At 50.8% G+C, this 8,972-nt stretch overlaps 1 long non-coding RNA gene across 2 annotated transcripts in view; it reads left to right on the plus strand.

Annotated features, from left to right (window-relative positions):
• The first annotated feature begins 377 nt into the window (after window positions 1-377).
• The window catches only part of LOC125686092 (uncharacterized), a 9,283-nt gene continuing 688 nt past the window's right edge, over window positions 378-8,972 (plus strand). Inside the window, exons 1-7 of one of the 2 annotated variants that reach the window (XR_007373666.1) lie at window positions 378-934; window positions 1,391-1,435; window positions 2,631-2,762; window positions 3,085-3,232; window positions 4,742-4,890; window positions 6,053-6,307; window positions 7,387-8,972. The exon at window positions 7,387-8,972 is cut by the window's right edge and continues 688 nt beyond it. This is a non-coding gene — a long non-coding RNA (uncharacterized LOC125686092). The remainder of the gene's footprint in view (window positions 935-1,390; window positions 1,436-2,630; window positions 2,763-3,084; window positions 3,233-4,741; window positions 4,891-6,052; window positions 6,308-7,386) is intronic. The other variant, XR_007373665.1, reaches the window with a different exon arrangement.

Here is an 8,972-nt window from a genome sequence, read left to right on the forward strand (position 1 = left end):
TCTTCTCCTCTGCGGAAACCCAAAACAGCTGTCTACAGAACCAGAACAGGAACTCTTGATTTCCTGTTGTTTTACATGATGTTCTGATACACACCACTGATAACAAAAATCACATCACCACAGCAGAGATCCTTCCCCAGCGGCAGCCAGCCCTTAAATGGGGTCCAGGAGAGGTGCAGCCAGGCTCCACCCCTTCATTACACAGCTGAATCGCCTTCACCTGCACTCCCACAGCTGGCTCGGTCCTTGCCTCAGGTGATCAATCAGCGCTCCAGGCCCTGACCCAAAAGCTATTCGCAGAGCCATGCAATAACAAATATGTGTCACTGGGAGCACTGGGTGTGCAAACAGCACTCGCTGCATCCCCAGCAGTGATTTCAGCCCTTTGCTGTCTGGGCTGCTCACACAGATCGCAGCATCTGCTGTGCCAGCACTGAGATCTGTGCTCCCCTGTCTGTTAGGAGAGTCACTAACTGGCATCCAGGACAGACTGGGACCAAAATTCTTGGGCTACGGCAGGTCGTCCATCCATAAACCTCCCTCAGCAGATATTCATTTTTCTTGTTACTGTCGTCCCGTGGCTGTACCGGCACTTTAAGGGCACGGCCCCAAGCTGTGATGGAGCACCTGGGGGGGGTGCGGCCCTGCAGCACAGCTGGGGGCAGTTTGGCTGTGGGCGGGGCTGAGCCAGGCTCCACCCCTCCCTGGCCCCATTTAAGGGCTGGGAAGCGCAGGGGCAGCATCCAAACCCGGTGAGTGCTGCCTTGGCATGGGGTGAGCCCTGCTTCTTGGCAGGGGGTGGGAGAACCCTTCTCTGTTGCCGGGCTGTGGTCTCTTCCTTTCTGGGGATCCTGACTGCGTTGGAGGGCTGGCAGCCATCTGCACCTGGAAGCTGTTTCATTTGAGCGTGGTGAGCACTGGTCCTTGGAATGGGGTAAGTGGTTCCATTTGTATTTCAGGGTTGTGATCTCTCCTTTTGGGGGTTCCTTGCCTCATTTAAGGGCTGGTAGCTGTAAGGGCAGCACCTGAACCTGGAGACTGCTTTTTCTGGGGTGTGGGATGAGCCTTAGGATGGGGTGAGTGATTCCTGCTTTATTTCAGAGCTGTGAGCTCTGTCTCTCTGGGGGATCTCAAGCTGGGTCAGAGCAGCTGTATTTGCTATGTGGGTTGTTTCTTTTTCAGTGGTTCCCATCTCATAACTTCTAGTCTGGGGCTCCAAGTGGGGTTCATCTGCTCCCACATCATCCTGCTTTGTGGCTGTAATTCACAGTACCATGTATTAATTGCACCTATGCAGAGTTTTTTGAGGGCATTCTGTGCATCATTATTGTGTGTTAAGTTATGTTCTGTATCTTTTCTGACTTTATTTTGCAACCCAATGGGGTTCAAGGATTGCCTGGGCTCCTCCAGTCAGTGGTTGAGATCAGTACAGCAGGTAATGAACGCCATGAGCCCCATGTTGGTGCACTGTTTGTATGCAGGTCGGTTTGCGATGCGGTGCAGCTCCCCCACAATGATCACCCAGCTGGATTGGGCTGCTCAGAGCCTGACCCAGCCTCACCTTGAAAGGGGCAGCGCATCCACCGTGTCTCTGGCAACCTGTTCTACTGCCTCACCACCCTCACTGTGGAAGACATTTTCTTTATATCTAAACTCTATTTTCCCTTGCTCTTTCCTTTGGTATTGAAAGGCTGTTACCAGGTCACCTTGGAGCCTTCACTTCTCCAAGCTGAGCAGCCCAGCTCTCCCTTCTTGCAGGAGTGGTGTTCCGTCCTTTAGCTCATACTTGTGGCTGTGCTCTGGATGCGCTCCCACAGCTCCATGTCTCCCTGCACTGAGGACTCCACATTGGGACACAGCACTGCAGGTGAGGCCTCAGCAGCGCAGAGCAGAGGGGCGGGGATCGCCTCCCTTCGCCTGCTGACCACAGATGGATGCAGCCCAGGACACGGTTGGCTTTCTGGGCTGGAAGGGCCCATTGCTGGCTCCAGCTGACACCAGTGCCCCCAGGCCTTACGGGGCAGGACTGTGCTCAGTCCTCTCATCACCAGCACATTTTGGTGGTTCTGGACTGCATTAGAAGAGGAGCAGCCAGCAGGGGCATGGAGGTGATCGTCCCCCTCTACTCTGCTCTTGTGAGGCCCCATCTGCAGCACTGCATCCAGGCCTGGGGCCCCAGCACAGGAATGATGTGGAGGTTTGGACTGGTCCAGAGGAGGGCCACTAAGTTGATCAGAGGGCTGGAGCTGCTCTCCTGTGAAGAAAGGCTGAGGAAACTGGGATTGTTTTTCTTGGAGAAGAGAAAGCTCTGGAGAGACCTTGACACAGCTTTCCAATACTTGATGGGAGCGCATAAGTGGGGGGGTAGTGGCTGTTTATGAGGGTGGACGGTGACAGGACAAGGGGAAAGGTTTTAAACTGAGATGGGAGGTTTAGGTTGGTTATTAGGAGGAAGCTTTTCACACAGAGGGTGGTGAGGCACTGGAACGTGTGCTTCAGAATCACTTCCAGGAGGATCTGCTCCATGATCTTTCCCAGCACGGAGGTGACACTGACATGTTGGCAGTTCCCAGGATCATCCTTTCTATCCATAATAACAGCTGTGCTGTCACCTTTTTTCTGCTCACCAGGGACTTCACCTGACTGCCTCGACTTCTCAAATACCACTGAGAGTGGCTCCGTGACTGCAGCGGTGAATTCCCTCAGGGCTCTGGGACTCGTCTCATCAGGACCCAAAGACTCCTGGATGTTCGAGTCTGCAGGTGGTCCAGAACCTGATCTTCTATCACAGTGTGAGATGGGGGGGGGGGGGGGGGGGGGGGTGGGACTGGCATTGCTTCCTTAGTCCCCACCTACCAAACCGAAGGTGAGAGCAGTGTATAGTGAGCAGTTATCAGAGAAGATGGAAGATGGATATTGTTGGGTACCTGAGCCTTCTACTTGTCTGTTGTTCCCAGCTGCAGTGCTGCTGGTAAGCAGCATCACGCACAGAGTGCAGCCACATTGATCAGGGAAAGGAGTGCAGGTTTGTGAAAGAGGCACATCTGTAGGGCAGTGCCTTCATTACTGTTTTGTGTCCCACAGGTGGCTGCGGAGTTGCAGCGCTCCCGAGTGCCGTAACGACTGCATGGAGATGCGTGGCTCTTCATGGGAACAGCAAGGAACCGGAATCTGCATTTCCTGGAATGCCCCAGAGCCTCGCTTTGCTGGCTGGTAATTGTCTGCCTAGCAGGTAAGGGCAATGCTCACCCATCAGTGTTTACCCACTCCATAGCATGGCACAACACGGTGCTCCCAGAGCTCTTCATTGCACTTTATGGTGCCCTGGATGCTGCCTGTCCTTTTCTTTCTGTGTTCTCTTTGTCTCTGGCCTTTCACTGCAGTGTTTTCCTTCCCTTTGCCCTTGCTGTTCCCTACTGCATTCTCTTGCCCTCCTGTTTTTGTGTTCCATGCCACGTTCATTTGGCCGGTTGCCCTTGGCTTTCTTTGCTGGATTCACTTCAGCGTTCAGTTTTGGTGTTCTGTACTGCGTTCTCTCGCCCTCCTGTTTTGGTATTTCCTTCCATGTTCTCTTAGCCGTTGCCATTGGCTGGGCATTCTCTTGCCCTCCTGTTTTTGTGTTCCATGCTGGGTTCTCTTGGCCATTGCCCTTGGCTTTCTTTACCACATTCACTTCGGCATTCAGTTTTTGGTGTTCCCTGCTGCGTTCTCCTGCCCTCCTGTTTTGGCGTTTCTTGCCATGTTCTCTTGGCCATCATCCTGGGCATTTCCTTCCACGTTCTCTTGGCCCTTGCCCTCCTGTTTTTGTGTTCTATGCCACATCTCTTGGCCATTGCCCTGGCTTTCTGTTGCCACATCCTCTTCAGCATTCAGTTTTGGCGTACCCGGCAGCATTCTCTTTGGCCTCCTGTTTTGGCATTTCCTGCCACGTTGTCTTGGCCCTTGCCTGGGCATTCCCTGCAGCGTTCTTTTTGACCTCCTAACTTGCTGTTCCAGCCACATTTTGCATTGGCCTTCTTTGCCGCGTTCTTTTTGGCCTCCTATTTTGGCTTTTCCTGCCATGTTTTCTTAGCCCTTGCCTGGGCATTCCATGTTGTGTTCCCTTGTCCTTTTGTTTTGGCATTTTGTGCTGCATTCTCTTGGCCTTTGCCCTTGGCCTTTCCTGCTGTGTTCTCTTTGGCTGTATTCTGACCTTTCCTGTTGCGTTCTCCTTGCCCTCACCTTGGCTTTCCATTGGTGCTCTCTTTGCTTTTGCCCTTGCCTTAGCTTGGCTGTTTTCTTCGCATTTACCTTGGTTTTCCATGAGAGTTCTCCTTCCCTTTGCCTGCCCTGGGAGTTCTGCTTGCCTTCGGCACTCTGGGATTAGCTGGGAGGCAACATTAAAGTTAACCTTGACCTGAACCCGTAGCTGAATGGGAGTTCTAACAATAATTGTGTTAACCTGCAGCGTATCTGTAAACCAAACCCTTAACGCAGTGTTGAAAATGTCTCTTAACCTGAATGCTGCCTTAGAAATAATGCCTCATGTTTTTTGTCAAATAACCTTAATTGTGATTGTAGTGCAGAATACTGATGTTAGACCAACTGTAACTTCAACCCTATGAATAACATTAATTATATCCCTAATGTTAATTATAATTATAATTAATTACAACCCTTGTGTCATCATTACAGCAACGTGCTCAGGGTGCAGCCCCACACATGCGGGGCAGCGCCTTCATTACTGCGTTGTTTCCCACAGGTGGCAGCAGAGCTGCGTTGCTCCTGAGCGCTTTTAAGGACAGCACGGAGATGCGCGGCTCTTCACAGCAGCAGCAAGGAACCGGAATCTGCATTTCCTGGAATGCCCTGGAACCTCGCTTTGCTGGCCGGTAATTGTCTGCCCAGCAGGTAAGGGCAATGCTCACCCACCAATGTTTACTCATTACTTACTGAGGCACAAGGTAGGGTTCCCAGAGCTCATTTCTGCACTTTATGGTGTCCTGAATGCTGCCTGTCCTTTTCTTTCCATGTTCTCCTCACCTCCAGCCTTTCCCTGCAGCATTCTCCTTGCCCTTGGCTTTTCCTGCTGCGTTCTCTTGCCCTCCTGTTTTGGCGTTCCCTGTGGCATTCTCTTGGCCATTTGCCCTTGGCCACCTTCGCTGTTTCTCTTTGGCCTTTGGTTCTTGCCATCTGTGCCACATTCCCTTGGCCTTTGTCCTTGCCTTCTTTGCCACGTTCCCTTTGCCTTCTGTTCTGGCATTCCCTACAACATTCTCTTTGGCCTTCAGTTTTGGTGCTCCTGGCTGCGTTCTCTTTGGCCATTGCCCTCAGCCTTCATTGCCACATTCCCTTTTGGCCTCTTGTTTTGGCATCCCTTACGGCGTTCTCTTTGGCCTTTGGTTTTGGCGTTCCCTTCCATGTTCTCTTTGGCCATTGCCCTTGGCCTTCTGCGTTGGCCTTCCATGCAGCGTTCTCATGGACCTTGCCCTCCATTTTGGCCTTCCCTGATTTGTTTTCTTTTGTCTCTGTTTTGGCGTTCTCTGCAGCCTTCTCCTCAGGCCTGGCCTGTGACGAGGCTTTCTCTTCAGTGCTCTCCCTGCCTTTGCCTTCCCTTTGCCTTTGGCGTTGCCTTCCCTTGGGTGTCATCCATGCCTTTGCCCTCCGTTTTGGCATTCCCTCAGCTGTTCTCCTTGCCTTTTGCTCTTACCTTTGCCTTGGCCTTCCTTATCGCTCACTCTGAGCACGATCCTAATAACCCTAACCTCAATACTTTCTCCCCAACCCTAAGCTCTGAACCCCAAATGAAGTGTGAATTGCAGCCATGACTGTATAGATACCTGTGCAAATTAACCCTGCACCTTCCATAGTGCTTTCAATTGGGCACTGAACCCCTCTGTAACCTTCTGTGTAATACTAACAAAAACCCCACAGCTTCCCTGTTAAATACTCCTACCGTACTCTGAAGCCATTTCTTGGAGCCGTGTTTGGCTTCCATGTTTTGTGGGTGGGCTGACTGAGCATCGTTTGTGTCTCGATGTTCCTCCTTCTAAAGCGTGTCTCTGTATTACAGGTGAAGATGCCTTCGATGCTTCCAGTTGATGGCTTGCCCCCTGCAATGCCATCATCTTTCCAGTCCTCCCACACTCACCGCCAGCTCGGTTCAGTCCAGCTTTTACCTGAATCCCTGCTCTGTTCCCTTTCCTGAGCGCTGTAAGGACAGCATGGAGATGCGCGGTTCTTCATGGCAGCAGCAGAAACTGGAATCTGCATTTCCTGGAATGCCCCGGAACCCCAATTTGCTGCCTGGTAATTGTCTGCCCAGCAGGTAAGGGCAATGCTCAACCACACAATGTTTACTCATTACTTACTGAGACACAAGGTAGGGTTCCCAGAGCTCATTTCTGCACTTCATGGTGTCCTGAATGCTGTCTGTCCTTTTCTTTCCATGTTCTCCTCACCTCCAGCCTTTCCCTGCAGCGTTCTCCTTGCCCTTGGCTTTTCCTGCTGCGTTCTCTTGCCCTCCTGTTTTGGCGTTCCCTGTGGCATTCTCTTGGCCCATTTGCCCTTGGCCACCTTTGCTGCGTTCTCTTTGGCCTTTTGTTCTTGCCATCTGTGCCACATTCCCTTGGCCTTTGTCCTTGGCCTTCTTTGCCACGTTCCCTTTGCCTCCCGTTCTGGCGTTCCCTGCAACATTATTTTGGCCTTCAGTTTTGGCGCTCCTGGCTGCGTTCTCTTTGGCCCTTGCCCTCGGCCATCTTTGCCACATTCCCTTTGGCCTCCTGTTCTGGCGTTCCCTGCGGTGTTCTCTTTGGCGTTTGGTTTTGGCGTCCCCTTCCACGTTCTCTTTGGCCCATTGCTCCCGGCCTTCATTGCCACTTTCCCTTTGGCCTCTTGTTTTGTCTTCTCCTACAGCATTCTCTTTGCCCTTGGTTTGGCCTTTTGTGCTGCATTCTCTTTGGCCATTGCCCTTGCACCTTCTGCATCGGCCTTCCCTGCAGCGTTCTCACGGACCTCGCTCTCCATTTTGGCCTTCTGCGTTGATCTCTTTGGTCTCTGTTCTGGTGTTCTCTGTGGCCTTCTCCTTGGGCCTGACCTCTGATGCGGACTTTTGGCATTCTCCAAGCCTTTCCCATCCCTTTGCCTTTGCCCTCTGTTTTGGCGTTCCCTCGGCTGTTCTCCTTGCCTTTTGCTCCTGCCTTTGCCTTGGCCTTCCCTAACGGTCACTCTAACCCTAATCCCTGATGTACCTAACCCTAACACCTTTCCTTTTAAATACTCCTAACCTTACTCTGAAGCCATTTCTTGGAGTGGTGTTTGGCTTCCACGTTTGTGGGGGTGGGCTGACGGTGAGCACAGTTTGGGGTCTCAGCGTTCCTCCTTCTAAAGCATGTCTCTGTATTACAGGTGAAGATGCCTTCGATGCTTCCAGTCGATGACTTCCCCCCTGCGATGCCATTGGCTTTCCTGGCCTCCCACAGTCACCGCCAGCTCAGTTCAGTTGAAGCCGTTACCCGAATCCCCACTCCGTTCCCTTTCCACGATCTTCCTGTCACTCTTGCCACAAGCCCCCACCAAGGTCATCGCAGGCAACGTGTGGGATGCAGCACTCGGTCTCATTGCAGTTCATCCCATCAGCTTCAGCCCAGCGATCCAACCCACCCGCACCCTTCCTGAGGGCCCTTCTGCTCCCAGGCCAATCAACGCTTCCTTCTGATGCCATCTGCGTTCCTTCCTGCCCACTTTCAGACTCGTGCCCCTTTGTGGCCATTTTGAGAGTTGTGCTGATTTCAGCGTCTGCATTCAATTGACTTCAACCAAATTGGCTTTAGCTTTACATTCACTTAATGTAAACCAAATTGGCTTTAGTTTTACATTCGATTAATGTAAACCAAATTGGCTTTAGTTTTACATCCAATTAAATGTAAACCAAATTGGCTTTAAGTTTGCCTTGCTTACGGGGTTGGGTTAGCTTTGCTTTGTTTGTTCCTAGGCAGGGCTAACCAACCCGTAACCAAGGGCCGGCAGAGCGATTTTGTTCCTTCCCGGCCAGTCTGAGACTTGCGCCCCCTTGTGGCCATTGATGATCTGCGCTGATTTCAGTGTCTGCATTCAATTAATCTCAACCAAATTGGTTTTAGCCTTACAGTCATTTTGCATCAACCAAATTGGCTTTGGCTTTGCATTCAACTTATTTCAACCAAATTGGCTTTAGTTTTACATTCACTTGACTTCAATCAAATTGGCTTTAGCTTTACACTCAATTATTGTAAACCAAATTGCTTTAGTTTTACATCCAATTAAATGTAAACCAAATTGGCTTTAAGTTTGCCTTGCTTACGGGGTTGGGTTAGCTTTGCTTTGTTTGTTCTAAGCGCAGGGCTAACCCAACCCCGTAACCAAGGGCCGGCGGAGGCGATTTTGTTCCTTCCCGGCCAGTCTGAGACTCGCGCCCCCTTGTGGCCATTTGAAGAGTTGCGCTGATTTCAGCATCTGCATTCAATTAATCTCAACCAACTTGGCTATAGCCTTGCAGTCATTTTGCATCAATCAAATTGGCTTTAGTTTTACATTCAATGGACTTCAATCAAATTGGCTTTAGCTTTACACTCAATTATTGTAAACCAAATTGGCTTTAGTTTTACATCCAATTAAATGTAAACCAAATTGGCTTTAGTTTTACATTCAATTAATGTAAACCAAATTGGCTTTAGTTTTACATTCAATTAATGTAAACCAAAGTGGCTTTAAGTTTGCCTTGCTTACGGGGTTGGGTTAGCTTTGCTTTGTTTTGTTCTAGCGCAGGGCTAACCCAACCCCGTAACCAAGGGCCGGCGGAGGCGATTTTGTTCCTCCCGGCCAGTCTGAGACTCGTGCCCCCTTGTGGCCATTTGAAGAGTTGCGCTGATTTCAGCGTCTGCATTCAATTGATCTCAACCAAATTGGCTTTAGCCTTGCAGTCATTTTGCATCAATCAAATTGGCTTTGGCTTT

Source organism: Lagopus muta, chromosome 31 (assembly GCF_023343835.1).
Source record: "Lagopus muta isolate bLagMut1 chromosome 31, bLagMut1 primary, whole genome shotgun sequence".
Lineage (NCBI taxonomy): Eukaryota > Metazoa > Chordata > Aves > Galliformes > Phasianidae > Lagopus > Lagopus muta.